This window comes from Echinops telfairi, unplaced genomic scaffold (assembly GCF_000313985.2).
Source record: "Echinops telfairi isolate 266 unplaced genomic scaffold, ASM31398v2 ScPeMD7_2;HRSCAF=8, whole genome shotgun sequence".
Lineage (NCBI taxonomy): Eukaryota > Metazoa > Chordata > Mammalia > Afrosoricida > Tenrecidae > Echinops > Echinops telfairi.
In genome coordinates, this window is record NW_022103898.1 from 458,005 (window position 1) to 465,595 (window position 7,591).

The window sequence follows — 7,591 nt, forward strand, 5'->3', positions numbered from 1 at the left end:
CCCACTAGTGATTGGTTTTAGAGTGTACCCTCGTGTACCCAGGTTCAGGACACTACAATAGTTTAGACCAGTAGTTCTCAACCTGTGGGCTGCAACCCCTTTGGTGGTTGAACGACGTTTTCACAGGGCTCACCCGATTCATAACAATAGCAAAATTACAGTTATGAAGTAGCAACAAAAACAATTGTATGATTGGGGGGGTCACCACAACATAAGGAACTGTGTTAAAGGGTCTTGGCATTAGGAAGGTTAAGAACCACTGGTTTAGACTATTGTTCAATATAGCGTTTGTTTTAATATTGTTTCTTTTGATGTTGTAATCAGACTGGTGTCGTTGATCTTGTTTTTCTTTTTCCAGGGGAGATCGCGAACACAGTCCCCCACTACCACAAATTATGCAGTCGAGTTTCCCACATTTGGGAAAATCGCAGGGGTCAGCATATCCGGAGTGCAATGGATAAACCTCGCCCTGGGAAAACCACCTTCGTGATCATGGTATCTCCCCTGCCAGGTAAGTATAGTAACCAGGATGTTATAGTCAATTTTGGTATTGTTTCTTCTATGATAAGGAATGTACCTTGTAATGCATGGTTGCTCTTCTTGAAGTTACCAGAATGTTATAATCAATGCTGTACCCTGTAATGCTCCCGAACCCTAAAGAATAGTAACATTAATTTTGTTTTCTGCTTCTGTCCATGTTTGTTTAAGTCTTAGACAAAGGATAAATGAGGGTTTTTTTGCATTAAAAGATGGACTGAAATGTCGACTCGGGACTGCAATAAAAAAATCACCTTTAGATTCTGGCAGTTTGGTTATAACTGAATAAAGATTCTTCTAAATTATCAAGACATTATAGTGGCTGTCATTTATTTAAACCCATAACACACCAGTCTGGCTTATGTCTAAAAGACTGGCAAAACCAAGTGTTGGCAAGGACGTGGAGCAAATGAAAGAATTATCGGAGTGCTTTGGCAGTTTCTTTAAAAAGCTGCAAATACATCCAGCCTGTGACTTAGCAATTCAACTCCTAGTGTGGCCTGAGGGGTATAAGACTGTACCCCTGCAGAGACTTGCACTGTGATTACAGCTTCTTCATCAGAGGCCAGAGGTGGAAAGAGCCCAGATGGCCAGCTGTAGGAGAATGAATCAGCAGTGATGGTGTAGTCACAATATGCAATCCCACATGGCAGTAGGCAGGTACAAACACACCACCAAAAACCACCCACAAAATGAATGGGTCTCAAGAACGGGTGGTGAAGGAAAGAAGCCAGGCGAAGAAGACTGCATACTGAATTGCCCCATGTGTAGGAAGTTCTAAAACTGGGCAAGGTTCTCTATGGTGTGAAAAATTAAATCCCGGGGCATGGGGTGGAGATGGACTGGAAAGAGGCATCCGGGGGGATGGCAAGGTGCCACAATTTGTTTGCTGCTGGTTTGGCTTAAACAATCGATGGCCATGGAAGCAGTCGTCAAGAGATCAAAGGACACCTCGCATCGGGTATAAATCTGCTGCCCAAGCCCTCTTTGGAATGTTGAAAAGCAAATGTGTCCCCTTGAGGACAAGATGGGATTGCCTCGAGCCGTGGTATTTTCACTTGCCTTACATGCACGTGAAAGTTGGACATTGAATAAACAAGACTGAAGAAGAATCGATGCATTTGAATTATGGGGCTAGTGAAGAATATCGAAGGCTCCATGGGCAGCCAAAAGAACAAATAAATCTGTCTAGGAAGAAATACAACCAAAATGCTCCTTAGGGGCACGGATGGCTGGTGAGGTTTCCATCTCACACACTTTGGACATGCTGTCAGGAGAGGCCAGTCCCTGGAGAAGGACCTCATGCTTGGCCAAGTAGAGGAGCAGGGTATCAGAGGAAGGCCCTGGACAAGATGGATTGACACAGTGACTGCAACAATGTAGCTGTCTTTCCTATCTCGTCATAGATGCATGAGCGCTTCCAGTGCTTCATCAGCTTGTTGAAACATTTCTGTTGGTGCTGTCAATTCCTGGAACCATGTTTCTGGCTAATGCCTTCAGTACCATTGGTTCTTGTCATATTCTACCTCTTGAAATAGATTAGTGTCAACTAGTTCATTTTAGTATAGAGATTCTGGGTATTCTTCCCATCTTTATCTAATGCTTCCTGCATTTTTCAATATTTTGCCCACAGAATCTTTCAATATTGCAATTTGAGGCTTGAATTTTCTCTTCAGTTCTTTCCATTTAAAATATGCTAAGCACACTCTTCCTTCTGGGTTTTGCAACTCTGTCTTTGTGCATTTCATTATAATACTTTACTTTGTCTTCTCCTGAGCTGCCTTAGGCTATATTCTCTTCAGCTCTTTGACTTCATTTCTTCCATTTGCTTTAGTTACTCTATAATTAAGTTTTAGAGTCTCTTCTGAAATCCACTTTGATCTTTTCTTTCTTTCCTGTCTTTTTATTTATTTTTCTCTTTTTTTTTTTGAGTGAGTGAGAGTGAGTGAGTGTGAGAGAGTGAGAGAGTGAGAGTGAGTGAGTGAGTCAGTGAGTGAGTGAGAGTCTCTTTCCTGTCTTTTTAGTGATCTACTGATTTCTTCAGGAAAGATGAGGGGGTAGCGGGGAGGGAGGGGAAAAATGAGGACCTAATGTCGGGGGTTTAAATGGAGAGAAAATGTTTTGAGAAACGATGTACAAATGCGCTTTACACAATTGATGTGTGTATGGATTGGGATAACAGTTGTATGAGCCTCTAATAAAATGTTAAAGAAAAGAAAGAAAGAATGAAGAAGAGCTGAAAAAAAAAAAAGATTATATCTAAGCTGTTCTAAGCTTCATTTAGTCAGGGACTGCCTCATTTTCCTCCCCATTATGACCAAAGTGCCAACCATAGTGCTTTGCATGTAGCAGCCATTCAAAAGATAATCGTTGGAAGGAAGAGAGAAAAAGAAAGGGAGTAAGAGCTGAGGAGGTGATGTGGTTCCGAGTACTAGACCGTCCAAACCATATGAAAGCTTACTATGCCATCCGGCCTCCTCAGACAACACACTGGTAATAACGAATAAACTATTGGCTCTTCAAAAAAAAATAAGAAAGATGTACTTGATGTCGTTCCACAGTTCAACAGATCTTCTGACATTAATGCTGACATATGTTCAATGTAGCAAATCTGCCCTTGATATGTTCTCAAAATTCAGGTGGGACAGACTCAAGATCATACTTTGGGTCTCCTGGACTTGGTTGAATTTTCTTCAACTTCCACCTGAACTTACATATGAGCAGTTGGTGGTCTATTACACAGTCAGCCTCTGGTCTGGTTTTATCTGCTGAGAACCACCTTCTCCATAATCTCTTCTCATAGATGTAGTCAATTTGATTTCTATGTATTCCATTGGGAGAAATCCACTTGTATAGTCAGTCACCTTTTGTATTTTTGAAGAAAGGTATTTGTGATTGAGAAGTCATTGGTCTTGCAAGATTCTTTTTTATTTTTACTGATGCCTCAATTAATGTAATTTTATTTATTATTTTTAATCATTTTATTAGGGGCTCATACAACTTATCACAATCCATACATCGATCCATTGTGTAAAGCACATTTGTACATTCATTGCCCTCATCATTCTCAAAGCATTTGCTCTCCACCTAAGCCCCTGGCATCAGCTCCTTATTTCCCCCCCCCATGAACCTTGATAATTTATAAATTATTATTTTGTCATAGCTTGCCCTGTCCGACGTCTCCCTTCACTCACTTTTCTGTTTTCCATTCCCCAGGGAGGAGGTTATATGTAGATCCTTGCAATCGGTTCCAGGCTTGCAAGATTCTCTCATACAATCTCCAGCTTCCTTTCTATTACCAAGGGGATATTTTCCAACTACTCTTCCTTCCTGTTTTATTCCAACTTTTGTGTTCCATTTGCCATTATCAATGCATCTTGATTTCATGTTTGATAAATTTCAAACTGAAGACATTGGTAAAATTCCTCAATTTCTGCATCACTAGTTTTAGTAGTTGGTGCACACATTTGAATAATATTTGTATTGCCTGGATTTTCTTGTATTTGGATAGATATAATCTTTTCACGGACAGCATTGTATTTGAAGGTGTGTCTGGAAATGTCCTTTTTTGATTATTAATGGCACAGTAGTCCTCTTGAATCTGTCATTCCAAAAATAGTAACACATATGTCATTCCAAGAATGGTAACACGTATGTGTTACTATTGAATCTGTCATTCCAAGAATGGTAACACATGTCATTCCAAAAATGGTAACACATATGTGTTACTATTGAATCTGTCATTCCAAGAATAGTAACACATATGATTTTCTGATTCAAAATGACCAAGACCAGTTCATTTCAGCTCCATAGTGCCTAGGATACTGATCTTTATGCATTCCATATCATTTATGAAGACTTCCAATTTTCCTAAATTCATACTTTGTGCATTTCAAGTTCTAATTATTAATAGATATTTTCAGCTGTTTCTTCTCATTTTGATCATGTCCCATCAGCAAATGAAGGTCCTGAAGGGTTTCCTACCACAAGTTCCACTCCATCCACTCTGCTGTATAGTTGACTCTACTTTGAGGAGCATCCCTTCCCAGTCACATTTTGAATGCCTTCTGACCTGGCACCAGCTCTGACCATGTTCTCTCGCTGCTTTTCACTGCCTGGCGATGCTTCAATGCTGCCCACAGAACCCTTCAGTACTGAAACACCGTTTTTTCTGCAGTGCTTTTAGCTTGAGATATGCCGAGTGTCTTTTTCCCCTTTGGCTATCTAACTCCAGTCTTTGCACATTTCATTATAATGCTTTCTTTGTCTTTTGAAAGTATCTGTTGAATACTTTTACTATATAATTTCTTCCATTCGCTTTAGCTACTCTATATCCAAGAGTCAGTTTCAGAATCACTTCTGACATTCACTTTATTCTCTCTTTTTTAATGTTTTTGGCACATAGCTCACATATCATGCAATTTAATAGTTCAATCATATTAAGAAGAGGCATCCAATGATCATCACAATCAATTTCAGAAAATTGTCTTCTTCCCCTTACTCATTGTTTTTAGCCCCGATCCAACCACTCCTGACATGACCCTAGGTAAGTATTAATACACTGTCTCCAGAGATTTATCTATCCTAGATCTCATCTACAGAAAATATTAGGACACAAAACCAAGAAACAAGCAATAACAACCACAACAGAGATCCGATGACAAAACAAAGAAAAGCCTCAATCAGAGAGAAAGCAGAAAATATTAAAAACTGAAACAAGTTTAAAATGAGTCAAAAGGGAGAATAAATGGCAAAGTGTTACATTTCACCCTAACTCTCTATCCACGATCAGTGTTACAGCGCTCTCTGTCTGAGAGCGAGACTGCTTACGTCCCTGGACTGTGGTCGGAGGGTGTTCACTGGAGACTTCCCCCGTGTATGGATCTGCAAATGGATTTTGGGCTCCCACTGTGTAGAAGCTTTCTGCAAACGGGGTGTTTAGAACTTAAGCTCTGATACCTTTCCCTTCTCCAGATTTGGATCTTATTGTTTACATTCCTTGGATCACACAGGTTGTTGTGCTTTTTACATGTAGGCTTAATTGACACCTCACTTAGATGGCTGTTTGTTTTAAGACAAGCAAGCCTTCAAGACCCCAGGCGCTATTCCTTCTGATAGCTTGGCGCCGTATGATTCTATACCACACTTTGCTATAGCACCCATCTCTTCAGTGATCTCTTCCGGAGGGTAAGTATCCCGTAGGCCCATGACTGTAAGAACTAATTGTTTTTCATCTAGGGCTACAATTAAGCACGAGATCAAGATCAAGATCAAGAACTGTACCCTTCAGTATGAATTACAACCCAATTTAAGGAAGACCAATATCCTCACAACTGGACCAATACATAGAATCATGATAATCAGAGAAGTTGTGAAGGATTTTTTTCTTAGTTGGATCCACACTCAATGGTCATGGAACCAGCAGTCAAGAGAACGAAAGACGTATTGCATTAGGTAAATCTGCCACACAAGATCTCTTTAGAGTACTGAAGAGCAAGGATGTTACTTTTAGTACTACCGCTCACCTGACCCAAGACATGGCATTCTCCACTGCATCACATGCACGTGAACACTGAACACTGAGTAAGGGAGACTGAAGAAGCGTTGATGCATTCGAACTACGGTGCTGGTGAAGAATATGCAAGGCTCCATGGACTGCCAAAAGAATAGACAAGTTTGTGTAGCAAGAAGTACAGCCAAAATGATCCTTCGAAGCCAGGATGGCAAGATTTCTCTTATATGCTTCGGATATATTTAAATCATACTAAGAAACTGTATATTGTATGGACATTGTCAGGAGAGACAAGTTCCTGGAGAAGGCGATCACGTTTGGTACAGCGGAGGTGCAGTGAGCTAGAGGAAGGCCCTCGGTGAGATGGTCGGACACAGTGGCTGCACCAATGGGCTCAGGCACGGGAATGGTTGTGAGGATGGCGCAGGACTGTGCACTATTTCACTCTGCTGTGCAGAGTCACTATGCGTCAGAGCCAACCTCAAGGCACCTAACAGCGTCTTTTATTTCCTTCACATGGAACACTTCACAAATTTGCCTGTCATCTTTGTGCAGGGGCCATGCGAATCTTCTCTGCCTCGTTCCACTTTTGTGCCACCAAAGTAAGCACAACAATATCTCTGTCGTGACCTTTCATTTCCGAGAGTCTGATGCTCTGGATGTCACCTACAACTACTTTGCTCTTCGGTCATTAGTGTTCAACGTGCCAAATCTGTTCCTAACTTCAGGTGAGATATACTCAATGTTGTATCTTGGCTTTCATGGACTTGTGTTAATTTCTTCAGTTTCTTTCTTTCTTTTTTTTTTTTGCGAGACCAACAATCTATTTATTGGAAATAACTTTTTTTAATTGCTTTTATTATGGGCTCATACAACTCTTATCACAATCCATACATACATCAATTGTGTAAAGCACATTTGTATATTCATTGCCCTCATCATCCTCAAAACATTTGCTTTCCACCTAAGCCCCTGGCATCAGCTCATCTTTTCCTCTCCCTCATTGCTCCCCCCTCCATCACGAATCCTTGATAATTTATAAATTATGTTGTCATATCTTGCACTGTCCGACATCTCCCTTCACCCACTTTTCCGCTGTCCATCCCCCAGGGAGGAGGTCACATGTAGATCCTTGTAATCGGTTCCCCCTTTCCAACCTACCCTCTCAGCATCGCCACTCACACCACTGGTCTTGAAGGGATCATCCGCCCTGGATTCCCTTGTGTTTCCAGTTCCTATCTGTACCAGCGTACTTCCTCTGGTCTAGCCAGATTTGTAAGGTAGAAATGGGATCATGATAGGGGGAGGAGGAATCATTTAGGAACTAGAGGAAAGTTGTATGTTTCATCCTTGCTACATCGCACCCTGACTGGCTCATCTCCTCCCGGAGACCCTTCTGTAAGGGAATGTCCAGTGGCCTACTAATGGGCTTTGGGTCTCCACTCTGCACTTCCCCCCTCATTCACTATGATATGATTTTTTGTTCTGATAATGCCTGATACCTGATCCCTTCGACACCTCGTGATCACACAGGCTGGTGTG

General features: G+C 41.2%; 1 non-coding gene and 1 pseudogene across 1 annotated transcript; both read right to left on the minus strand.

Annotated features, from left to right (window-relative positions):
- Positions 1-355: 355 nt before the first annotated feature.
- On the minus strand, positions 356-519 carry LOC115870678. The gene has a single exon (XR_004046833.1). It is a non-coding gene; the product is annotated as a U1 spliceosomal RNA (small nuclear RNA).
- A 6,040-nt stretch (positions 520-6,559) lies between these two features.
- On the minus strand, positions 6,560-6,659 carry LOC115870692 (annotated as a pseudogene).
- Positions 6,660-7,591: the final 932 nt, after the last annotated feature.